At 41.0% G+C, this 27,656-nt stretch overlaps 1 protein-coding gene across 3 annotated transcripts in view; it reads right to left on the reverse strand.

Annotated features, from left to right (window-relative positions):
* Nucleotides 1-27,012, reverse strand: part of LOC109031730 (protein dimmed) — a 50,444-nt gene extending 23,432 nt beyond the window's left edge. The window contains exon 1 of one of the 3 annotated variants that reach the window (XM_019043433.2): nt 26,455-27,012. The gene's annotated coding sequence lies outside the window, so the exon portion shown is untranslated. Of the gene's footprint in view, nt 1-12,370; nt 12,523-26,454 lie in introns of those variants that run through there. The other 2 variants (XM_019043432.2, XM_019043431.2) reach the window with 2 other exon arrangements.
* Nucleotides 27,013-27,656: the final 644 nt, after the last annotated feature.

Consider the following 27,656-nt stretch of genomic DNA (forward strand, 5'->3'; position numbering starts at 1 on the left):
AATATGAAAAACAAAAACCAGAAATTTGCAAAGGTTTTCTCATGAGCTTATGCCCCCCCCCCCCTCCCCAATGACGTATCCTCCCTGAGTGTACCCCCAAGATAGAATCATAGTAACTTATTTCTCGCAAGATAAGGATAAATCAATAGTACTGAAACTGAAAAATAACCCAAAAAATGTGAACATTTACAACTTAATAAAACTCCCAATTAGCAAATTTTTCGGAAAAGAGGGGGGGGGGAGGCCGGGTTTGCTATCACTAGAGAACTGTCCGAGCCCAAAATTTGACCCATATTCATGTTATTGAGGTCCATTAGCACCAACATCATTGTGTAACGCAAGAGTTTTCGAAAAAAAAAATTTTTTTGAACAACCTACTATATAAATCGTGTGCTCGAAAAACCGCGGTCGGTCCTCTTTAAACACATACTAACTTTTAATTTCAGTGGTTAGAATATTGTGCCCTGCACAATACAGCTAACTCAATTTTCGTTGATGGATATGGAAAACTCTAACTTAGAGAAACACGTTTGTCAGACGTTCGGTATATCGATACACCTAATTCGTCACTTGGCTGACATAAAGGCGTAACTACACTCGACTATGAGCCCTGTTGTCCATATAGGTAACTCAATGCTTTCCCGGGCTGATCTCAATGTGCAGTTACGCCCTTATGTCAGCCAAGCGACGAATTTAGCATGTTGAAAGTTGAAATGCCACAAAGGTGTTGGCTCCAATAAAGAAGAATCAAAGTTGCCAGACATCGTGCGTCTACTCACTCAACCAGTTCTTGAATAATAACAAGGGTTATCACCACTGCAGCTAAAAGTTGTTATTACATTTTAATTGAGAAATCTGGCAACTCGTCTGTGAGCCGCGGAAGCATTGACCCACCAGCGAAATCAGTCCCAAGGTCACCAACTTTGATAATCTAAAAATTTTGCAAGTGAGAGGAGAAAAACAAATAGATGTTACCCTCCAAAATCGTGGTCCTTCGGCAGATGGATTGAGATAAAAATAGAACGGATGTATTAATGTTTAAAGGAACAATGTGCATAGGGATTGCGTGTAACATAGGTCCTTAAGCACTAATACGTCCAAATGTCACCATACTCAATTGTAAACCTATTTTCTAACTGCTCCGCGCTTTGGAGATGAACAGGATTTACGAACATTTCTGCATGTCATAAACGTCATGAGAACTTTTATACATTTTGCGATAGGGATCTACAATTTTTGGCCTATTTTACACACAACGTCTGTGTCATTAATTTCCCTGTGTAATTAAGAGCTCTTGTGAGAGAGCCGAAAATAGGAATTTCTAATATTGGTAAAATGTGGTTCAACTGTATCTCTCCTTTACAGAAAGGTACATTCTACTTTTGATGAAAACTTCCTTCTGCGTGAGAATTGAAAACTTGTTGAAACATATAAAATTATGTAGGGCTCGCCATAAAGGATGTATGGTGTCTGCAGCAAAAGTAAAACTGAAATAATAATAATAATAATACCAATATTGAATTTAGAGTTGACGCACAGTTTGGCTACAGTACGTCACCATCATAAGAATTATTTACTTTTAACTTATATTTACAAACAGAATTTTATATCTATATGATTTCTTCCGCGCCAAAAATTAGTGACGGCTCGATTTCACATTATAAAACAGCCTTTTTTCAACTAGCGTTGATGAGAGCTTGACTAAAGAGACGAATTCTTTTCAAGCGGCGTTAAAAAAAAGATGGCGAGATCTAATCCAATTTTTCACCAGCCAGGCAATTATAGCCACCGCGCGCACTATTTACCTCATTTTAAAATATTGTTAACCTTTCACTCAACAAATTGCAAAACCTAGAATCCGAAGGAAATGTCAAGACGCTAAATAGATTGAACCATTATCCTTCATCTCTACAATCGGCGTTGCCACACTGCCGACTTAGAGCCTCGACGAATATAATTGGTGCAATTAAATATTTTGGTATCCAACTGATTAGCGGCAACAGTTCAACGTTTCTAATAAACTCAAGAATCGATGTATCGAAGGCTGAATCTCTATTTTAACCTCTATTTTAGTTTGTGTAAGGTTTATGGGGAAAACTGAACCATGTAGAGAGTGAATAGTAGATTATGTTTGAATGATGACTCCATTTTCAAAGCAGGACGATGGAGTGTCCAATTTTCAGGCTCAACCTTCGGAGGTAGAAATTTTGCCATGAACCGTATTTCGAGCCCCTTGTGATTGATTTGTTAGAGATCATACATTTTATATTAACTTCCAAAATTATTTTAATACTATTAATCCGAGTTCAATGTATAACCTCACTCCAAATCAATCAATAAATAAATTTAAAAAATAAAAGCAAATTAAAATAAATCGAAAGGTCAATTGGGTTCAAGTCCCAAGCCGGAGCTAAATCCTGCTAGGTGTTTTGAAAATTCGATGGGTAACCAGCTAGGAGTTTCGCTAGGATATCGAACATCAAATTCAAGGACGAGTCGATAAAATAGACATAAAAGGTGACATGAACGGGAACGCATGCGATCACGAGTGCTGCGACGAGACTATCTGCCTGCATCATGGTTCACGAACCCGTGCCGTGAGCCTTGATGAAGAAAAACGGTCCTTCGAACGTATCGTTTTGGTGTGCAATGTCACGGTCTTGTGGTACATGAAAAGCTTTTAATGAAATTAAAACTTCAGGGGGGGAGAGGGAAGTGTAATATCGGAGGGAAGGGTTGGTGTCCTTAAGATGAAAGAGAGGTCTCTGAAAAAAAACGGTCCCCTTCAAATCAAAGCAAGTAACCTAGAAAAACAAAAATTGTAATCCAAGCGCCTACTTTATAACAGTGCCCGGAGTCAAAGGGTGCTTAACTCCATTTTAGTCATCCCGAGATATCAGGGAAAACCGCGCGTCGGCCCCATTGAATTCAATGTAAATCGCAATTTTCGAAATTCCGTACCTCATAACCGGGTTAAGATAGGGCTATCAAATTTTTCACACACACGGAACCGTTATATGGGATTTTCAAAATGACACTGACTCAATTTTTTTCAAAATGTGAGATAGGTACCTTTTGGCTATGGGGCTATATTGACATAGAAAATGACAAAACTCTGAAACTCATGCAAGGTCGCTGAAGAGTGTTAATTCAAAATCCATAGGCCCGTTGAGCGCGGACAAAACAAGTCTATATGTCATTACGTTGAGGTAGTATCAGAGGATAATATCTCCAAGATCTTTGAATGTAGCTCGATAAGGATTCGTGAAATCGAAGTTATTGGCATATATGAAATGACACTCATGGCATAATGAGGTCAATAAACAAAAACAAAAACCGAAATTTCGAAACTTCTAGACTGGAAATGATAGTGTATTGATCAGTTGAATAAGAATTCATGCCTTTTTTTTAGTTGGAGGTTATTTGACTCGATTAGAGGTGGCTACTGCAACACATGACTATACAGGCTGATCCAACAGTCCTACACCGCTAACACCAAGGGTGCTTGGTGTTAGATAACAACACCTTGGTGTTGGTCTCCTGTAACTTTTGAGCATATTGAAAAAGAGATTTAAAATTTTTTGAGGGCTCCTAAGGCAAAGAAAACAAATTTTGGAACACATCGTATATCGACAATGAATCTGCTAAAACCACGGATCTCAATTCGTCGTTTTCCGCACGAAAGAACGTAACTACATTTCAATGTTGCCAAATTTCCCTTCGTAAATTGCATTTTAACCAGAAAAGTATTGGGCATTTCTAACTGAAAATTTCACCGATTTTTCCTCCGATTTCATGCAAAAATCAGAAAAATTTGGGTATAAATTGCACACTTACATTTTTGTAAAATAAATTAATTGTTAGAGTCAATTTGGCAACCTTGGATTGGAGTTACGTTCCTTCGTGCGGGAAACGACGAATTGCGGTGATTGAAAATTTCATATTACTTTCAATATCTTCCGAAGATTCCTAATCCACATTTTTGCGGAAAAGTTTCCATTGCAGAAAAACTATGATCGGGCCTTCTTCTAAAGGATAACTTAAGTTTGCAAAATCACAAATCGAAATAGTGGCTCGATGCTTTCACGATCGTTATAAATGCAAAGCGAAGCATCGTCAATTTTCGGCCTTGCAAGCATCAACGTTTTTCACAAGTGTTCCAACTCCTACGATATGCAAAACGCACACATTCATCGAGCGTCGGGGTAAACAATGTTGGTACCCCTCGTTTTCAGGCGTGTGCGTACACGTACGAGGCGACGCGACGCGACGTGACGTGCGACGTGCGCAGTACGCGATGACGTCAAGGGACAAGTGTTGGGATATTGGGAAGGAACTCATCTCCCGCCGACGTCTGCGCTAGCGGCACAACGCACACGTAAACGAGCCATCGGAGGAAGTTGGATATAATTTCTTTATAAAAACTCCAAATTCTGTTGTTTCTTTTGTCACATTATAAAGTTTAAGAGACATTTTCACGAGAAAACCAATGGAGCCGCTTTTGAACTTCTGCGCATTATATTAACCGAAATATAAGCTTTTAAAAGTTCAACATCATGGCCGACCTGTCCCATCGGCTAGACTGCCTATGTAGGGAGAGTATGGACATGTCAGTAATTCCGGAGATTGGGTCATGGAGCTTTTGGGGCCCAGAGGAGCAGCCAAACTTTGAGCTTAAATTGTTCAGAATGGTTTATCATTACGACTCTTCGTTTGCAAAGCACGCATTTGACTTATAGCCTTTGTCTAAATTTTCTCATTCTGCGAAAGGACGCTCATTTGGACCATGTTAAGCAGAAAAAAACCAAGCCACGTCAGCTATTGCCAAATTAAACTTGCCAATTTAATTTTTTACATGCGGCTCTGCGGATTTTTGTGCAAATTTCAGTGAATTTACTGCATAATACGAGGTAAATTCCTTAAAATGTTCAAAGGAATTCGCACAAACGTTCTCTTGTAAAAAAATAAAATGCCCGCTTAATTTGGCAATAGCTAATGTGGCTTGGTTCTTTTCTACTAAAGTTGGGTCATTTATGAACTTTCTCGGCTATCTTGGTTTGATATTGGAATCTAAAGATTGGCAGCGGCATTTTTCTAGTGTTTTTTCAGGTGGGAAGGTTGGTTACCTTTTTGAGCCCCAAAAGCTCCATAATTCGACATGCTCGCACTCTGCCTTACAGGTGCTTTACCATTGACTCGCGCCACTGTGCGACGCGCATCGGTCGTGTCGCGTCGCGTCGCGGCGGCAGGCGTCGGAGTGAATGGAGGTGGCGACGGACGCGAAACAGCAGGAGCGACCGGCATGGAAGCATCGGTGACGATCTGAATTGGAAAGTTATATCAAACGTCCGTAATTCAACTCACGGCGAATCGGTGTTGCCGTTTCCCTGGGCCTCCGGTCGGCACCCAGGGGCCCGGCAGAGGGAGACCGGGGGGTTCCAGCTCCCGTCCAAAAGACAATCCCTCGGAATCGAGCATGATACGCTACGTTACGTGCCACTTTCATTCGTGGGCGGCACCTTATTTCTGCCAAACGGAACTATGTGCATTATGACGTGAGCCCTGTTATACATGTATTCTTATGGGCCTCAAGGCTCAGGTCTTAATGCACATAGTTCCGTTTGGCAGAAACACCTCCAACTTTCAATCGGTCGCAGGCACTGATGACGACGATTCCAATCCGTAAGCAATGAGTTGGGCAGTTTGTGCAACAGGTTCATTGCTCAACACGTGGTGCTTGGATCGGCGTTAAGAAACTGGTGATGTATGTAGCTTGCTCGAGGCCCGAAACAGGAACTTGAACGCGACCTTGCCCGTTGATGTGCATCCTCGTCGTTGGAGTAATGGCATCGTGATGACTAGGATCGATGTATTGCAACTGTGAATCATCAGGAGATTATTTTGGGAACGCGAAACTCGGATGAAAGCAAGATGGAAGAAACCAAAGGGTGTCACTGCCGCGGTGCACAGGGTGCACTGAGAAAAATCTATGGTTTATAAACTAATCAGTGATTCATATGGAGCACCACTAATAGTTGTAAAGGCAACATATAATAAAATCACATATACCCTAGTGATGATATATATGCCTCAGTGTGTTACGAGATACTACCTATCTTCCAAATTCTTTGTAAAGACGTTAATAGCCTATAGAATGCTGAGTGTCTATAAATAAAATAACTAAATAACTAACTAGCTAACTAACGTATATGGCTCACAGACCGAGAATCATTAGCTCATTTACGACTATTAGTGGTGTTCCATATGTACCAACCACTAATTGGTTCATAAAGCCATAGGTTTTTCTCAGGGTTGATGATGTCATGAACCGTTTTCAAAGCGCGGTATCTCGGTTAATATCGAACATAGAAAGTTGCACTTTGGACAGATCTTATAACTTTTATACAGCTAATTAACAAGAATCAAGCATCAAAACACAATTCTGTGCCACATGCAACCCTGATAAAAATTGCCGCGATCGATATGAGCTGCGTTTCAAAATACATGGGACTTCTTATAGGGACTAAAGAAGGCATGAAAATCATAAGCTGGCTGTTCCTAGAAAGCGGAGCATCATATAGCGGGCATATACGAAAGCTTATAAAAAAGTTATACAGTCGGGCTAAAGTTCTATCGCTCAGGCCGTACACTTTACCGCCATTGGCTATAAAAGGCTATAAGAAATTGTGTAGAAATTTGTGGTTTTGGAATACATTAAGTTTGATACGGAACTACCTTAATATTTACAAAACACACATATATTTTATTTCAAAACAATTTTTTTTTTTTTTCATCAATTAAAAATGAGATCGTTCCATACAAAGTGCTGCAAACATTTCAAAATCATGAGTTGAAGAAAAACGCTGGACTCGACGATGATTAAATATTAGAGCCTAACACAAAGCGGTGGCGGCGGGACGCACTGCGCTACAAACCTAACAGGGATACTTCACGCATTGCGCCAATGCGTGAAGTTCTGTTAGGTTTGTAGGGCGCCAATGCGCGTTTTGCGCTCTCTGCCTCCCGCGCGCCGCAGCGTGCCACGGGTCTGAAGCAACTATTCACACACGAAGTAGTTGCACAGTCTTCATAAGAAATTGAAGGCGCTTCAAATAATAAGAATGACAGGCAATCCTTCAAAAGAACGGAGTTTTCCTCGCAAAATAAATCAAGACACTTTACGGCCACAAGAAGGAGAGCGGTAATCCAAAAAAATAACTGAGTCTAGTATTCGTTTAGTAAACGTTTAGCATAACGTTATCGTTCTGGCTGTTCGCTTTAATCGCCATCGGCTATAAAATCGGCTATAAAGACATTGTACAGCCGGCTACAGAAGCTATTGGAAATCTTACAGCCGGCTTTAGGTCTATAGTATTTTGGAAAACATTCTATGCCAATTGTTACCAGGGAAACGGACATTACATCGGGGCATAACTTGTTCTGTTTCTTTACTTCAGCAACGGTGCCCTCTGATAAGTTCGCCAATGAGTCAATGGTTTTCTCATAAACAGAGGTGGATCCAGTAATTTGGCACCACCGTATTGCCTCTATTTAAACCTATGCTAAAAAATCGACTCTTGTCGGAGCACCTAGCTCCTCCAATAATCGATACATTTCAATGTGTTTAAACGGAGAAAAGACGATGTTGCCGATTTGCTTGATCCGTCAATGCTCACAAAAACATGGATTTAATGAGTGTGAAAACCGAGGGACATAAAAATTGAGATGCGTGCGTCTCTGGCTCCACGACTGATACTGCATTAGTCTAATCGTTAGATAAATCTGTGAAAAAGCTGCGCGAAGATAATGAGCTGGCTCACTCTCTTCGCCAGCGGCGCCAGTGGGCTGAATGATGCACACATCCAGATTAGTTTTTCATTAACGCCTCCTATCAATTATTTATTAACAGCCGATATCAAAAAAAGTTATCTCATCTGCTATCACGATACTTATAAAACTAAAATCAGCGCAACTTCATTTCACACCATATTTCCTAGTTGTGTTTTTTTAAGAGAATCCAACGACATAATTCCTTGAAGCCTCGCTGTGAATTTCCCATACATCGTGAGAAATATACTCGCCAAATTTCAAGCGGGCATATCGATTCTTCTCAATGTGAAAAAGTAACATACGTGCGAAAATTGCGATGAGTTTGGTGATTTGAGGCTGATTTTGGATTGAATCTATCCAATCACACACTCATCACTCATTACACACAGACACACACCACACATCCACCCTTTCCAAATGAGAAGTGGTCTGGCCGGCTGATTTCCCTTCAATTGATAGAGTATGCAAAATTGCAAACTGCGAGCTTCTAGGAGCTGGAATAATAGCTGGATATTCACACACATTTTCTAGGTTTGCTAGTGGCTCACAAGACAGGACAGGTTTATAATTACTGGACTCTCTAAAAAATTCGACGAAAACTTTTCTCAGCTTCCCCCGACAATTCGCATTTTATCTACCAAAGTTCGGCAAGTTCTGAAGGCTCATACGGCGTTCTTCCTCACCACGGCGCATTGAAAAAAAAACTTGGGCCGTCGCAGGCGTACTTACGGACTATATACAGGCACCGTGCGCTTTTCGGGCTCAGAGGCCGAAAATTCCGGGCGTAATATCCGGACCAGTTAAAATTACGCCTCTAGCACCTGGAACTTTCGGCTTTGAGCCGGAACTTTCGGCTTTTGAGCCCGGGACGGACGGTATGTCTATAGAGCCGGTAACTTTCGTTTCAGTGCGGAGTAGGAAGGTAGGGTAGAGTGCCGTAATGATATGCCGAAAAAGCGTGCGAATCAGCTGATGAGGAGCGAGGAGTGAGGAGACAATTCAACTTCAGCTTGAGTGATGTTTTATGCCCTGGTTTCGCTGCTCTACATCATCTCATCGATCGTATTTCTCGATCGACGCGAAGAGCGACGCCGACGCCGACGCCGACGCCGACGCTGCGCGAGGAGTCACGGTGCTGGTGCCCCGGCGCGGTACCTCATTCACCGTGCAGCTCCGCTCTCTTTCCCCGGTGCGGTCTTGGGTTACGAAAATAAATTACGTCAAGGAATAACACTCGAAAAAAGAGCGAAAAAATAGTGCAGCGAGCCGCCGGTTATGCAAGCCGCTCCTGCGTTATCCTCCTCCTCCCCGCGGGGCGCGCTCTCAACCTTTTCACGATGCTCTTGCTTTCTCTCCTCCGAATGGCTCCCAGCACGATCCGACGGCGACGGCAAAGCCACGTTTCGGCAAAGCCACGCTTCGGCGAGAGCCCTCGAGCTTTGAACATAGTATTTCGGCTACTGATTGATTGCGCCCGCACCACTCTCACACAAGCAACACATTAGCCGCTCCACTCCGCGCCGTCCTCCGTTTCCGTGGACATGTGTGAGTGTGCTTCTTTGAAATTCCTCGTCATCCTCATCCCGGACTCTCCATCTACTCATGGATCGAGTCGGGTCTGTATTGAAACAATAGCAAGGTAAAATAGGACATGTGCGAATCTCGATTTAAGCTTATCAGTAATATCCTCGCTATGGAAATTTACATCAGCGTCGACTCGGGGTTTGTCCATCCTACACTGAAAACAAAAGTTACGGGCTGTATGGACATACCGTCCGTTCGGGGCTGAGAGTCTGAAAGTTCCGGGTGCTGGAGCCGCAGCTTTGACTGCTCCGGATGCTACGTCCGAAACTTTCGGCCTCTGAGCCCGGAACGCTGACGGCATGCCTGTACGGTTGGTACGGCTTCCATGGCCGGAGTTTTTTTTCTTTTTTCAATGTATGCAAGAAGAAAAGGGTCTTAGGGAGGAATTACTGGAAACGTATGCAGGAAATTTCGCACAGTCGCTCAACTGAGTCGGAATTTCGCCTTCGGTTCTAAATTTTTGATGAGCCACGGCTGCAACGTAGTGAGGAGGGAAAATGGAGCGATCCTATATGCGGAAATGAGTGGTTGGTAGCAATAGACAAAAGGGGTAAGTAATAACCCACAAGACAACCCACGAGAGACCTTATATTAACTATAGTATAACTGGTCCATATCATTTCACTCCTTAGCCTTTAATAATCAGCCGCCTCAATCAATAGGATCCATTCGTTCCAGGGTATGAAACTGAAACTATTTATGCCAGTGGCGTGTGCTTTGCGATATATCGATTGTTACGTCATTTAAACCTATGATAAAGAATCGATTGTTAAGATGTTCGCTGCGAACATCCTGTTTATCGATTCTTTTCCAAAGGTTTAAATGGCTTAACAATCGATTTATCGCAATTCACGCCACGCCACTGATTTATGCATATCCATGCGATGGTGCAAATTATTCAGCGACTGATTGAAATGTCCTGCTGTCCCAATTTCGTGGCTCCACCCGCTGCGCCTCCCCGCGGTGCAGGATGCGTCCTTGATGAGGAAAAACGCCGTATAAACATTCAAGAGTTGCCGGATATCTTCTAACAAAACGTTTATTATTAAACAGAATTATGAAAATTGTCCCTTGAAAATTTCAGATAATTTAAATCTGTTTTCGAATAAAATTCTCTGAAAAATTGGATGAAAAATATTCCTTGATTACCCTGAAAATTGGTATTTTACAATGGAAATTTGGCAACATCTAAAGGATTAGACGGTGTTCTTCCTGAAAACCACCATCGAACTCCTTCGACCACCGGATTCTGGTCGTTCTCATCAAGATTCTTTCCGTTATCCTGCGACTGGGCGTCCGTCTGTCTACGTCTAATCGCGCTCTTGTCCCAAACCCCCCCCCCCCCCACTGCTTCTCGCGACGTTAGACTGTCATGCCACTCATGCCAAGTAAAAAAGCCGTAAGAGCATTCGTATGTTGCCAAATTTTCTCTCAGAATTTTATTAATTTTTGCCCTTGAAATTATCAGACAATTTTGACCGTATTACGAACAAAATTCTGAGAAAAATTGGATGAAAATATTTGTAAAATTTCCCAAAAATTCGAGAATTTTCCGATGAAATTCGGCAACGTGTGAGGGCTCGTACGGCGTTCTCCCTTAGCGCGACGCTAGAGTGGATGCGGAAAGTTAGAGGGATCGGAGCGGGCGAAGAGTGAAAGACGGCGTGGCGGCGTGGCGGTGCGGCGGGACTACTTTCACTGCAAAGAACCGCACGAGACAATGTTGTCGTTTCCGGTGGGAATAACCCTATCGCGCCGACTTTGTCGAGACACTTGGAAGAGCTTTGGCAACGGTGGTTGGAACGGAACCCGGAGCTTGGTGCACGGAACAATCGTTAAGAGTGATCTCCCTGGGTGGGAGTAGGTCTCCGGCAAAGAGAGAGGTCCACGAAGACGAGGCTGGCTTAGGGTGCCGAGAAACTTAAGAAGCTTAGCAGAGGATCCCAGTTTCCGGGGCTTATTTCATGAAATCCTATGAGACTGAAATTCGTGAAAATTATACATGGCCGAAGTTCCAAACCACGTATCTCCAGTGCGATGTTTCAAAATTTCCGCTCATTCCTGGGTACATCAAATCGATTAAACATAGGAAGCAGTACTTTTGAACTTATACTGAAAAAAAAAAAAAAACTCCGGCCGTGGAAGCCGAACTTACGGGCTATATAGACATAACGTCTCAGAGGCCGAAAGCTCCGGGCGTAACACCCGCAGCAATCTCAGCTACGGCTCCAGGACCCCGGTATGTCTATATAGCCCGTAACTTTTTTTGTCAGTGTATTTTAAGGCCTAAAGGTTGATCTCTAGTAGGACCATTCCTTATAAATAGAATGATATTTTGGTTTTCAAAACAACCCCTCATAATGACTGAAATCTACAATGCATAACGATGGCTAAAACCACGTATCTCTATCACGGTGTATCATTCCGCTCATAGGTATTTTATTTTTTCGGGGAGAAATAAGGTACCTTTGTGCCTTGACATTTGTGCAGAATATTCTGCTGACTAAGAAGAAAATTAAGGACATTTTCAAGAAATTACGTGTGCTAATTTTCCAAAGAAAAAGTGAAGTATAATAGGGAGTCTACAACGTCGTAAACCGGGATACCTTCTCATACTCTGGCCGTCGAATTATGGAAAATTCATATCGCGGGCTGCGTTATACGTATGCAACTCGCACTAGAAAAACATGTGCAGAAGAAAATCTCATTATTTACCTAATTCTGAATTTTTACTTTCTCCCTCCCCTTGCGGATGGAAAAAGTATTGTCATCCTCCAAAAGAAAAAAAAGAAGGAGAAGAAGAAATTTCATCCTTTTTTTCTCGTACATTACTATATTACTCGTGTCTCATTGTTTAAAAGTACACCTAGAACCAAAGGAAACCAATAGATAAATCGCCTATGATAGCAAAAATAATTCCTATCGAAAACAAAAAATGAAAATGAAAGTAACTTACGAAGAAAGACTAGTGAGGTTTCAGTGCTCTGTAAAAACTTAATATCACTCACGAGATGAATAATCACAGTCGGGACATGCAGAAAAATATGTTCTCTCCTCTTTCTTGGAGCATGCAACGTTGTTTTGAATGTTCAGTCAAGTAGAGACAGAAAAATCTTAAAATTCAAACACCCGATGAATAATCTTGTTTTCAAAATTTTTAAGACTCCATCATGCTAGAATCATGTGTTTCTTATTGGATAAATAAGCGAATGCGGTAATTTCCTTCGATGTTGACGATATCACGTCTGTTATCCGGGGTCAATGTTTTCGTGAAAGGCAAGAGATGTTTACGAATGATGAACGAGTGAAATTCAAGCTACATTATTTTCAACCAAATGAGAAAATTTCAGAGACAATGCCACGAGGAACTCTGACATTCAGCATCACCATTGAAGATTGACAATTATTTCCGAGTTATCTCGGCTCACAGTTCAACACCAAACAATAGTACGCGGACGCGCCTAATTTTTTATTCTTAAATCCGCGCAATCAAATCACAGAAAATTTCATTTATTTTCCCTGCACTTTAAATAAGCTCTATTATTTGTGTACTTATATTTATCAAGGAATCGATGTAATAATAGAAAAGTCACGTTACGAGACGCAAGGAAAGATACATTTGAGGGTCTTGGAAGACAAGGCGCATAAATGCAGTTTTTGCTATTTCGAGGAATACGTGATTGAAGTTTCAAAATTACATGGATCCTTATGATGGAGCGGAAGTTCAAACTGACTTTTTAATGCTTAAAGACTGGAAATTGGGAGCAAATTTTTCACAGAATATGCATTAAGAGTAGCTTCACTTGAGATCAGTAAGATCTCAATTTTTTCATAGCTGTACTTATGTGCCTTGTCCTCCAAGCCTCTCATTTACAGTCATCCCTAGTAAGGGCTCAAAGCCATTGCGTATAATAAAGAGAGCTTGACTGCTATATTGATTAATCCTTGTCGCAAACGTTACATTTTTATGTGACATATTTTACCAAGGTTGCTATTTTAAGTCTCAAACTCAATTTTCAGTCCGCTCTGTTCGTTTTTCATTATTCACATCGAAAACCACAAAAATGTAACTAAATGAAGAGAGAGTATCAAACTTTTTAAAAAAGAAAAAAATTGTTTACCACCAACCACCAGTTCGTACCAGTTTGAGACGTGAAGCTGTTTCGACGCCAATAGCCACTGATGTTTCAAAATAGTGATAAAAAATCAACCAAAAAAACATTTCACTCAGATTTCCTCCAGGCATGGATATTTTAAACCTGCTTATCTTCGGAGAAGAGAAAAAAATATACCTACATCCTCCGCTCTTTCCTCTTGGATACCTCCGGGTTTGTATAATTTGATTGTGTTCGATCTAATCGGTGCCAATTTCCTCTCCTCTCCGCTTTTTTAATCTTTGCGAAGAATGACAAGATTCTTCAATTGTACCGTCGAATATAAAGATGCGAATAATAATTTTTTTTTTTTTTTTTTTTAGTATTAATTAAGTTTACATTACAGATATATATATCACACATAAAATAGAGGCGTTTACGGAAGTCCCGAGGAAGAGGCCCCGGGACCGTCGGAAGACACTACATCGGGGAGAGGTTTACATATTTGTACATTGTTAGTCTTATCTTTATAATATTTATTTTTATTATCTAAAATATTTTTTATATAATTATATCCTTTATGCCAAAATTCCTTATTTGTCAACATTACATCTAATAAATTATCTTTTGTGATCTTATTATTAACTTCGTTTTCTAATTTCTTTAAGTTGTCCTTATTTACAAAACAGTCAAAAAATGCATGTGCAGGGGTGTCAATTTGGCCACAAAAACATAGGGGTGAATCAATGATTTTTCTTTTTTCCAAATAATAGCCAAAGGAACCATGACCTGAAATAAATTGTGTAACGTAGAGCGAATAATAATGAAACTCGCAGCACTACAAATTCTCTCAACATGTATGATTCCGGTAATGTATAACGTGCTCATTTATTCACTTACAGCAGGAATGACCTAAACAGATACATTCAAAATTTCGAAGTGAAATCCGTGGCGTATAGGTTATGTCAGGTGTCCTGTAGGTAGAACGTCGTGACACCGAGTGTACTTTACTCGGAATCTAAGATGCCAAACGACGCGAGTGATACCCACTCTTTTTCCGGAGTAAACTTTTCCATTATGGAACTGGGATCTACGCTCTTAGGGGTTAATCCTACCCCTACGGAATAGATTTTTCTTAACATTCCTATCTTTTGAGATGTGTATGTACATAAGTAGTTCCATAAATTCTGAAGGGAAATACAATCCGGATTTTCCTCCTTCAACATATTCTCCGGGTTACAATACCCCACAGTACCCTCCGGAGTGAATCATTCCGCATTTCATTCGAATTTTTCTAACTGTGAGATGTACTGATGCAAAGACAATTTTTGACGATATTTTGAATCGAGAAAGACGCTGAGCTCGAGGGATGGAGTCCCTTAAAAATTGTGGAAAGCTGAAAAGTCGTGTCCTTCTATTTTACAATGTGCCATGGTATAGTAGTGAAGCTGTGACAAAAGCATACATGAACTAGAAGAGTACTTCTCAGAGGTATTAGAGTTCAATTTGAGGAAAAAATAAATTAAACCGCGCGCGTCCCTTTGCGGTAAATGAGGCAACCAAACATTTATCTGAGTGTGTACTCCATTCACTTATTTCCGAAGCAGGTGCTGGAACGATCAACGCTTCAATGAGCCCCTATCGCAGGAAAACGAAAGGAAAAACCACTGATGCCACATACCGAGAAAAATACCGCAGTTTTCACATCCATTCAAATTTTCAAAACTTAGCAGCACATTTTGTAGCTTGCTCGAAAGACAATCAGAGAAAATTTTAAAACCCTCAAAGGGTCACAATCGATCTCTTTTTCTTTTTCCAGTTGCAGATGCAGATTTACTGTAAACTATTAAAAGAGGGTCAATTTTGGCATCCATTCAAGACTTCACAGACGATTGGTGCAGAAGGTAAAATTCCAAAAGCAGGAAACTTGTTTCTTTATTTTCCGTTATTTTGAAGATTAGCTTGGTCTACCTGACTATCCAAAACAAGAGGCTTGGGAAGTTGATGATGTTTAAATTCCTCTATGTTCGTCCTTGATCAAGTATTTTTCTTTTAATTCGAGCCTTTGACATGCAGCATTTCCACAAACGGTAACTATAAAATATAGGGTAACTCTCACATAAGTGCACACCATATCAATTGACTTGGTATCTGCGCAGAATGTTTGAGTAGTTTAGGTCCAATAGAGGTTGAAAACAATTTTCAAATCTGAGCCTCTCCTACTTTTTCAACACCCTAAACAAACTTGTTGAAAGTTTTTTTTTTCTAATTTTGCAGTCTCCCAGCAAGAGAGGGGATGAAAAAGAGGAGAGAAAAATTCTCATGAAATTTGTAACTTCAGATAATACCCTTGACGTATTTTGTTGTAGTTTCTGGAAAAAGGAAACTTCTGACAAAATAGCAGCGCACCGTATGATTACCAAGGATAAGCTGAGATTTTCAACCGAGCCAGTCAGTTTTTCTAACCATATCTCAGGCTGCAATTCTGGCAACCACGTGGCAAATAGGCACAATGACGACAGAACCAGATTTTATCCCCCCTCCCCTTCCCTCCGGCAACAACTGCATGGGACTAATTTAATCGGTAGATCAATGCATGAAAATAAAGATTAGTGGATGACGATTCAAAAACAGCATTCGTTACCCTTAACTCTCAATCCAGATTAAGGGTCTCAAAGAGCATGGAAATGCTCATTGGGAAGTATACCTAATCAAATTGCCGCAAAGGTAACTCAAAAATATTACACACAAATATTTTGATAATCGTCTCGCAAATGACAATGATATATATCGTTTAGCCTCCATTCCATTCCTTTAGAGCTGCCTTCAATGGCCGGAACTTACAAGTTAAATGGCAAGTCTCTCACCGCCTGACGACATTTAAGCTTAGAGGGCAGAGAAAATGCAGTTTTATCAGAAGGTCTCAACATTTTTGTAGGCTTTATTTTTTAGTCTAATAAAATGTCTGCGACTCCTACTAATGCTTCCTCTGATCCGTAGACTTGATGAATCATAGCGCGAACCACCGCAAAAATTACAAATAATGCCTTCGAAAACAGCAAGTTTGGATCATCTTTCTCGTTAAAAAGCTGTGCAAACGTCACGGATTTCAGTAGTTATACTACGTGGGTTTGACTTCCAACTAGGGAGCTATTAGGTTGAAATGAGTCACTCGTTGCATTATAGTTGGCTGAACGGAGTGAAATGACTCTGGAAAAATCATCGTCAAAAATGTCAGCAAAATGATGCGCGTTACTGCACCAGCAAGAAAAGCGGATGTTGACCTCCTATGATTCGAATGCACTCTATTGGAGACGGAAACACAGTCTAAGATTGTGAGGGTCAGCGGAATTTCGTATCATCCTCGGCGATGCGAAAATCGGTTTCTGCTCCGGTAGCGATAAAACTTTTTTGACAAGTGCTTGAGAAAGCATGTGGGCTTAACCGTGGGACTTCACAGACATCATCAATCCACTTTCATACCCACGTCTGTAAATCAACATTTCGACACCCACCTTTCACTCAAAACGGATGTATTCCACTCGTATCGTTCAATTAAAATCATAGGTACCTCGGAGACTTGTCGTGTGGATCGGTGTGAGGTTGTATCATATGAGACAAGTACATACACGTAGTTTGCACACTATCATTTTTAGCATTGCAGTTCTTTTCGCGAATTGGATGGTGGAAAAAGCTTTTATGGCATACTAATGAGGATTTGGTAGGAAAGAAGGACAAGATATGAGAAATCTCGTTTTGAAAAAAAAGAATAGGTAACAAGTTCATTAAATCCCCAATACCCATGATTAAATATTTGGGTAAAATCGCTTCTTTTGGTTTTCGGCGGGTGGAGCTATTTTGACCATCAAATAGAAGTTTCAATTTTGTAAAAGGATCAATAGCTTTTAATGGCAATTTAAAAGAATTGCCAGTGGACCCCCCCCCCCCTTCCAAAAAAAAAAGTAAATTCAGCCTAAAACATACTCCTTTTTCTCTTGTTTTTTTTCTTGGTTTTTTTTTTGTTTATTTCCTTTTGATTTTTACAAAAGCTGAAATAATTCCCCGAGTATATTTCTAAGCTCATTTTATGGCCCTAAGGTTTGGAATACGTTCCAGATTCAGCGAAAAGCTGATAATTGAAATTATGTACATTAAGACTGTTGGCATTTAGTTAATTCTGCTTTCTTATTAAGAAAAAAAATCTACACCTATCTTAAAATCATCAAATACTGATACAAGTTTCAGAGGTATTTTAAAGTACCCCCTCCCCCCCCCCTCGTTCATAAGCCGGTTGACGGTAAAAGTTACGGGGCGTCAATCGGTTGAGACTCACATCCTTTCACAGTTCATCCGGTTCCTGAAATAATCGCTTGGCTGACGCGAGGGCTTCATTCTTGGATGACCTCTAACGTCCATATGACTCAATGCTCTCCAGGGCTCATGGGAAAATTACGTACACAATTTTACGTCAGCGGAGTCGATTCCTCCGCGTCAATTTCTCCGTGCGTGTTTTACACTTTGCCTCACACGCGAACGCATTCCCGCTACACGCAACGACCTTCAGAAATACCGCTAAAATGAGCGTTATGTTACCACTATCTCCTCCGGAAACACCCTTGTGAATCGGTAACTGCAAATTGAGGGGGGGGGGGGGGGGTACATCGTTCCAAAATTAAAGTGCCTTTATAGTTGTTTGACGACTTGGATTTTTTGTGGGTGAAGATTACTTTAAAGACTGGCCAAATTTTAAATGGTCTGGTTGCGTATTTTCACAGTGAATTAAAATTCAATCAATTGATTCTTTTATTTCTACATTTTTTAGGGGAGGGGGGGGGGTTATTTCTTTCGAGTGTGGAAATACCTGAGCTGTCTATCAATAATATCATTGACACATTGACTATACCCACATTTCGCAATTTGCGCATGGAGCTGAAATTTTCAGCTCGTTTTAGATGTAACATGTGTGCCATAAGTTTCCATGAGCAGATAAGTGCTGTTACAAGTGGACCGAGATTATCAGAGAGGAACCTACCCATATGTTTAAAAAATTGAGTTACGAATGTTTTTGAGTTTCACCCGTCGTATATTTTTTCCTGCCAATAACTCAAAGTCGGAAGAAACATTTAGTCTGTGAAAAGAGGGGTTAAAGTTTATTTTCTACATTGATACTTACGGTGGAATCAAACTTCAAACCTTCTTTTTCTCAGTTTCAAAATATATATGGGGGTTTGTTCCTTTCTGATAAACTCGGTCCAAATGAGTCAGAAATTGTAGTTCCTGGTTGCGTAATAAGGTCGAGATAATAATTGCGGAATAGAAAGGGAGGAAAGAAGCGGTAATCCAGGATTGCGCGAAAGGTCGAGGAAAATATATGAGGATTGCGTGAAGAAGGCACAAGGATTGCGCGAATAGAAGCCGCTACAGGAATGCGCGAATTTAAAATGAATTTAATTTAAGGTAGAAGTTTGGCAAAACAGGAAACAGTTGGAAAATAAATGCATTTTGACAAGTCATCGATTTCTCACCTTCAGGTGATAAATGAAGTGAAAAGATTTAATAATGGTCGTGGGTATAAAGAACTATCCTAACTTTTCTCGGAAAAATATTTAATCGAAAGAAACGAGGCAACGTTGGAATGCGCGTACGGCGTTGGCTTAACGCAAGCCTTTAAAGCCCTATTATTCGATGCCACGATTATTCTAACGCGAGTTCAAATAATCGCGCCAAACACAGCGCGGCAGGCGTTAAACATATATTAGCGCCTGCAAGACTTTAGGAATACTTCACGCATCGCGCAAAACCGTGCGATCGGCGCACCCGCCGCGCACCGCCCATATTAGCGCCTACGAGACAGCATGAATACTTCTCGCATTGCGCCAAACTCACTGCAGTCGATCAGTTGATGTGAAACGCATATTAGCGCCTGCCTACATAATTTTTGACTTTCTGGTTTAGTTTTTACCATAATTAAAAGGAAAATATGTGTCCTCATTGTAACGATTCAGAAACTCGGATGATATTTAATTTTTTGGGTCACATTAATAGAAAATAGAACGAACGAAAATGTCGCGTCGAAATTTTCGGTACTTTTATTTGAGATCATTTAGGCAAATGCGCGGAAACTATTCAGAAAAACTGTGTGTAGCTTTTTAAAAACATTTATTAGAAATAAAACATAGAAGTGGTGCATATCGCTGCAATCAGAGATAAATATACGCTTTCTTTCGGGTGCACCCGTCGGGGTTTGAATCCATTCATCTCTTAAAAAACTTGAACATGGTTGTTCTACGATTTTTTACGTGTAGCTTTTTTCAGTAGGTGGTGGCCGCGTAGCGGTCGCATGTCCCTAGCTTACTTTTTAAACTCCATGAAAGCTCTCTGGGCTATTTGTGCTTCGAGGGATATCCATCGAAGAGAGACATGCCCGTAAATGAGGACGGAATGAATAGTCTTCCGCGATGTAGTTATCTACCACAAACTACCAAGGTTGCCAGAACAACGCCTCCTCGTTGAATTTTGAATATTCGCGCAAAAATGTGAGTTTTCAGTACCAGAAAAATTCGCGCAATCCTGTGCATCTCCGAAAAGGTAATAATGGGGGCATTCGCGCAATCCTATCGCAGCCGAAAGAAGAAGAGAAAACACATGGGAATCCCTAAAAAATTAGATAAAAAAAAGTTGAGCGAGAAATTTTGGGACTCCCACGGTGGCGCCCAACGAGATTCCGTATCCCCGACGACGGATCTACTGTTGGTAGTTGGTTGGCTCATCCCATTTACTTACATACGAAGAAAATCGTGCCCAATCCTCATGCTCGTCACGATGACGTGGATGGCGCCCTCCTCTGACGTCAGGGCGTATCTCAATTTCAACATGAGCCGCGGAAAGTATAGAGATATACGGACAACAAGGCTCACGTGGGAATAGAGATACGCCCTAACGTCAGAGGAACGACCAAGACCCCGAGCCCGACTCCGGATAAAACTAGCCGAATTGATAGCAAAAACTCGTGACGCTAGTCGCCAACCGTGACGGGTAGATATCAAAATGAGCCGTTGTCAACATTTTAAGAATTCCTTATTGTTCCGCTTTGAAACCCGGTCAAGCAACAATACAAAAAAAATTAAAATAAAATCTGCAGATACCAAAGCATGTAAATTCATAACGGAATAAATACAATGGAACAAAAAAAAATAAAAAAAATCGACGGATGAATCATGCAAAATATTACAGGTTAAAGTGACGTTTAGACAACGTTTGCCACACGCGCTCTCGCCAAACTCACAAAATTTTAAGTCTCTGTCGGTTTTTTTTTCAAAAGTTACAAGGATTATACTTGATGCTGGCGGTGCGGGGCCTTTGGATCACGTTGTATATGGTTTCTTACTCAAACACCTGTTGCGAGCGCACAAAAATAAAGAGAAAAAATAAACACATAAAGAGGAATAATAAATAAATTAGGTCCCTAAATAGGTTGATCCGCGAAAAAATGAGGGTAAACAGAATGAAAAAAAAAGTTTTAAATTTACGAGGTGGCTCGTGAATATACATATCTGAAAAGCCTTCACCTCTGACATTCGAAACTGTCTTCGACAGAAAGAAAAGATCTTGATTGACCGTGCGGTGGTGGCAGACTTCTCTCGTGCTTCTGAAGCTTTTAGTTTGTGAGTGACTACGCCTGTGTAACTGACAAGGAAAATACTCCACCCTCTTATTTTCTGAGAAAAAGCAGGAGATTTCCACGCGAAACGACAAGAATGTTTTAGCCTCTATATCTCCACCTACTAATCGGGACATTTCGTGGCACAAACGCTAAACGGCGGCCTTGAGGAAAACGGTTCTGTTAACCTTAAGGCATTAAGGCATTAAGGCATTAAGGCATAGGGTGTCTCTATCCGGATTCATTTTCTCGCCTTATTGTCGAGCGCTCGAGTCTACCTCGCGCTGCCAGCATCCACGATCTGATTTCATGAAAGGTCAGCCAATCATTCAAAGTAAAAAAGCAAAAAGAAAAAAAGGCTCAAGACGCAAACACCAGAAGGAATACCGACGTTATTGCCGGCTTGAATAATTGGCTCCACTATACTGCTGTACGGATGTCTTTATACCAGATCAGTAGATTTTGCATTGACGTATACTCCACGAAACCGCACGCACCTTTTTTTTGAGTCTTCATTTGTTGTACGTGGCCCTTGTAGCATCGGTTGGTAAACATCTTTACGAGAATAAGTGAGTAAAGTGTGTAAGTAAGGAAGTAAGTAAGTAAGTAAGGAAGGAAGGAAGGAAGGAAGTAAGGAAGGAAGGAAGTACACGGAGAAAAAAACTTCGTGCGTGGGACCCGAAGTTTAGGTCATATGGATCTCTGAAGTTTTCGGATTGAGCATCTGAACTCTTTAGATCTAGCTGTCGAGGTTCGGATCACACATCTGAAACTTCAGTTCTTACATCTGAAGTACTTCGGTTTTCACATCCGAAAAACTTCGGTTCTCACATCCGAAAACTTCCGAGTTCTCACATTTGAAGTACTTCAGATGTCAGAACTGAAGTTTCAGATGTGTGATCCGAACCTCGACAGCTAGATCTAAAGTGTTCAGATGCTCAATCTGAAAACTTCAGAGATCCATATGACCTAAACTTCGGGTCCAACGCACGAGGTTTTTTTCTCCGTGTTCGGAAGGAAGGAAGGAAGGAAGGAAGGAAGGAAGGAAGGAAGGAAGGATGGAAGGAAAGAAGGAAGGAAGTAAGTAAGTAAGTAAGTAAGTAAGTAAGTAAGTAAGTATAAGTAAGTAGTCTTTAAAAAAGAGCAAAATCTACTTTAAATGCGGCCCTTTCTGCACGTTTTTCACGTAAAGGCATTTACGAGAGGTTTATATGATTTCAGTGACAAAATAGTTCAAAAACTCTTCAAGTTCTACAGTACTTTCTTAACACACCAATTTGTTTCCGATAAAGTGTTGGGAACCTTCCTAAAACATCGGAGGCAGTATATATGAAACGTTTAAATGACTTCCTTTCAATTTTCAGAAGTAACCAAATTCGTGTTATATGAATTTTCACGGCATTTTAAAAATGTTTAGAAGTTAATGGTGAAACTGCAGAGACGCATATCTCGGTTTGCGGCATTGCAGACTTCCTGTCATACTTTATTTTCTACATGGAAAATTACTGAACGTCACTTTTTTTAAAATTTAAGTGATTTTTCTTATCTTTTCTATTCTCTCTTATTAAGTGATTATCTGTGAAAACTTCACGAGGATAATTTCAACGTCTGCAACCCTCCTGGCGAGGAGCGTCTCGAACGCATCTTATTTCCTTTTATTTTTGACGCGGGGAATACATCTCTTGATATTTTTATGATTTATGGTGCCACAAGGAACGGACTTATTTGCAATGTAGACACCTTTTTCTACCTCTATAAATTCTCAATTAAAAGCACCTATTACATTCACTCAACTCATATCAGATTGAATTATACACTTCATTCCGGATCACGACAATTTTATTTTTAAAAACACCTGCAATATTGATACCACATAGCAACAATGTTGGTTAGACTACTGTACGTAAGCTCCGCGGCGTTTTACCACGGCTCCGCACCAGCTACAGCACATCGTGCGCCTGAATGTCAAAGGTCAAAGAGTGCAATAGTTTATGATTTCAAGAAAGTGGAGGTAATAGCTCAAGAGAATTACTCCGCCTCTGTTCCGAGCACAGAGTCAACTCGAACAGAGTAAATTGCAAACTTGTACCTATTTTTACGCGAGTTTCATGAAGCTGTATAATAAATAATAATAATTGGCATAGTAGATAGAATCGAATAATCTATGTTGTGCAGGAACTATGAAAGAATATATACTAGCGAATGTAACCTAATTTTATGGACAATCATGAAACCGAACTCATACTTGAACAGAGGCTTAAAAAAATGCCTGTCACTTTCAGTCTCACTAGACTTTAAAAAAACATGGGACACTGGAAAAATATAGGATTTTTGCCAATTCGTCTTACATTGAACCCTTTGAGGACGGATATTCTTGCAGAGGCCTTCTGACCCTAGCCTCAAACATTTAAAATGGATATCCCCTTCCCTGCTTTACAAGATTGTAAATTATGGATGCAACCGGTCTTGCAGAATCAATTTATTACAATAACTAAAATATGCAACAAGTATAAAACTCAAGCAAAATATCGACGGTGAAACTACCAAACCACGTATCTCGTTTGCGGTGTTTAAAAATCTACGCTCACATTTTATTTTTTTGAAGTAGACCAAATCAATATCATTCCTTGAAATTTTCACGGAATTTTCTCCGCACAAAGAGGAAAAAGCACAGAAATTTTCAAGACTGGATGTTAAGTAGTTTTTCATTTAAAAAATAAAGTATGACAGGAAGTCTGCGACGTCGCAAACCGAGATACGTGGTTTGGTAGTTTCACCGTCGATATACCCCATCTAGCTCATTAGATCCTTTTAACGTTTAGATATCTTCGTTCTTTGATTCGTTTGTACAGGGGGACACAACTCCGTGCAAAAAGACAACGCTGGAAACGGGCGTCTGAAATCGCAAAATCTCTGCGTCCTCGACTGCTTTCGCAGCTTGACGAAGCTCTCACGGTTGGCAGCCTTTGGTGTAAAAAAGTTGTTTTCACGCCCTCTTCTTGCAGAGACATTCCTCCTCCAGATACGATGAACTAAGACGTCTTAACCACTTAAAAATTAACTCTTACGAGTCTTTGTCTCGCCTAGAAAGAAGGACTACCAACACTGAAACGCCAACTTGCTGTCTAGGGATCTAATGCTCCCTCAACCTATAGCTCAGAATTTTACGAGCAATCCAACCATGTAATGGACGAAGAGATTGGGGCAAAATTACAAGAAATTGGTCTTTTACGAAAGGGCTTCCTATGAAGAATTTTGACCTGAAGATAGGGGTAGAATATCAGCAGTTCGCATACAATAGCTTTTCGCGTTCACAATACCCGGTCTCGTCGATGTGCGTGCTCGACCTTGAAGCGTTGTCATTTACATGGCCCACGCGTTTATTCGCCCGATTTTTCAGGGATCATCGTTCGTGGGCCCTAGTATAGTTCCAATTCTCGATCATCATTACTATAAGCTTCCTGATCCCCTGAATTCTCATTTTTTGTCACAGTCCGTTCTACCGTTTCACTGGACCAATTTTAGCGATTTTTGCAGCTATCGATAGATAATTGTCCCTTGATGAACCCGTCTTTTTCAGATTTTGGAAATACAACCCAGGCTATTTAACTTGACGTGATGAAGTTCTGAATTCTTCCATTTAAACAATTTTAATGCTCATTTTTTGTCACCATTCGTTCGATCGTTCTACCGGGCGGATTTTTGTGATTTACGTGGTTATCGATTAGAGACAGTCCCTAGATGAGCCGGCTCTATTTAGAACAACTCATGGGGCCCCGCCCCGCGAATGGGACCTCGAAGGGTGCCAAGCGCTCTCTGAGAGTTAAGCCACGTAGCCAAAGGATGCAGCCCCCTGCTTAATGTCTACCAACGATATCAAACGCGCGATAAACTATCAAGTGATGAGTTTAAAAATCATTTCAATATAATTCAAAGCAGAAGCTTTTTTTCTTTAGATTTCTCTTTTTGAGTCCCCTCGATTAAGTATATCGCAGTGGTACTTACTTAAACGTATGGATCAATCTCCAGTTTTTACTGTTAATTTTTTTATGTCAGTCATTTCTTATTTTTTATTTTTTTGGCCGAGAAAGTCTGCGTCGATGACTATCGATCGAGAACTAACAGTGCCGCATCTAAAACAGGTTCTGCCTCTTTTTGCCTCTGGCCTACTCCATGTGCGTCAACAAACTTTTTTTCCTTGAATGATGAAACCAAAAAAGTTGCAGTCTGTACAATATTTCTAAATAGTGAGAGTGCGATCAATGTCAAAATCAGGCTTGCCGCCTTCGTGTAATTCCTCTACCCCACGTTAAAACGCTGTAAATCTTTACATTTTTTCACCAATTTGGCGGCACTGGCCGCGTAATGCTCACGCATATGCAAGCACTCATCGAGTATTATTCCTTATAATATTCTGGATTGATTTAGATAGACAACTACACCTGAATCATTTTCCTCGCTGTGACAAAGTTTGCGAATCAGTTGGCGATTTTACTAAGTATCTGAAACAAGGTATTTTTTTAACTCGAATTCCTGTAATTCTAAAAAAAACGTTTACTTGCTTTGATATTGCTACAGAAAATACCCTGCAGCATGTGATACAGGTTTTGGACAGATAACGCGTCAAACTTTCTTGTTAATACGGCTGAAATTACAGCTTATGGAGTAAAAGAAAAAGGGATCAGTGAAAAATTTGCACTGTCTTCAGTCGGTTCACGTCATAAACTTTATGGTGCCTGATTCTTGCCTGACTAACTCAGAGTTGAAATAGGATGATTTCCGTGTCGATGGCCAAAGTGCGAAACCACGTATCTCCGTTTGCGACGTTGCAGACTTTTCGATATAGTTTATTTTGTCTTAAAAAGCTAGTCAACTTCATTTCTTGAAAATTGCATTGGTTTTTCTCCTATATCAATAGAATATTCCGTAGAAATTTCAAGCTGTGTAGTTGACTTTTTTCTCTTTGAAAAAATGAAATAGGAGCGGAGATTTTGAAACACCAAAATGGAGATACGTGGTTTCGCACTTTAACCATTGATGTATTTCTATTGACTACTTGCTTTTTTGCAGGGGTTTTTTTCACGCAACTCTAAGTGATTTACCCTCTGTAAATGAGGATGCATTAGATTCAGATGAGGCAGGGAGAGCAGTTAGAACCCCGCATTAAGGTTCTGCTTGATTTACCCGCAACATGACCCCCCCCCCTCCTCCTCCTCTTGCTTGAATGCTCCACAGCCTTAATTTGAGAGGACAATAAATGGTTGAGCAGAGCATAGTGTAACTTACGTTGGTTGTAAATGGTAAAAACGGAGCGCTAGATATCCAAGGAGCTTGGTATGCTCAAATCCCTGTTATTCCTCGGGCACACTAAACTGACATAACTGCGAATCGAGCAGTCGCCGAAATTAACTCCGTTTCCCGACGAACAAACACACCCCGAGTATCCGAAGCCGAACTATCACAAAACCAGACGGTCCACTCGACAGCGGTCAAACAGCTCGCTCATCTCCATTTCCATCGGATTTTTTTTTCCTCCTCGAAAAATTCACTCGAATCCCAACAATTTGCCGGCCGCCGGATTTGTTTAGCGAATCGAGCGAGGATTGTTTGTGGTTGCGGAGCGGCACAAGCGCTCTACTTCTCGAAAACTGTGACGTAAACGAATTTCGGGCCGATTTGTTGACACACACTCCGTATCACTGACAATGAAGCTACGGAAACAAAACAAACGCACGCGGGGCCCTCGCCGAAGGGGGGGGGGGGATGACAGGGGGCAGGGGGATTTATTGGGCCGCGCTCGGATGGCGATCGGTTGTGAGGTTAGGTGACTCGTGTAATACTCGCGGATGGCGGAATGGAGTGTAGCGGGCCAGGTGTAGCGCCACGCTGCTCGGCGTGAGAGCCGTTCGCCAGGCGCGGAGTGGGAGATCCGGGCCGAGGGCGAGGGGGGAGGGTTTCGAGGAATAGGGACTAAATCTGTAGAGAGAGTGGCGTTTCAGAACGAGAAATTGTGGCTGCACAGCGTCGTTGCCGCTGAGGCCCTCGGGTCTCAATTTTCAGCAGGCGCTGGGCAGGGCTCATTGAGCTATTACAAGACGACTCGATGGTTACCAGGCTATGAAGTCGGTCTGCGAAGTAAGAGCCAGGTTAAATTGTAGGTGAGTACAATGTTGCGCCTTCGATGTGCAATCCGCCTAACTAGATCAGCGCCGCCCACTCGGCAGGTTGAGTGATTTCATTCTCGAGGTGATTTTCAGAGGAGTCTTTTTTGCCGTATACCATCAGAAAAAGTGGGGATGTGGAGAACACCCAGAGACTAAAGCTTTTGAACCCTAGACTTTGGGGCTAATTGAGATCGCAAGCCGATTTCACTGTGAAAAATTTCAGAGTGAAACCCGGAATGCATTTTACTGCACTGAGCCTATTTACTCTCCCAAAAAATAGAGTGCCACGATATAGATATTGATGATTGATTCGACTGTGCACGT

The sequence above is a fragment of the Bemisia tabaci genome, chromosome 4 (assembly GCF_918797505.1).
Source record: "Bemisia tabaci chromosome 4, PGI_BMITA_v3".
NCBI classification, from domain to species: Eukaryota; Metazoa; Arthropoda; class Insecta; order Hemiptera; family Aleyrodidae; genus Bemisia; species Bemisia tabaci.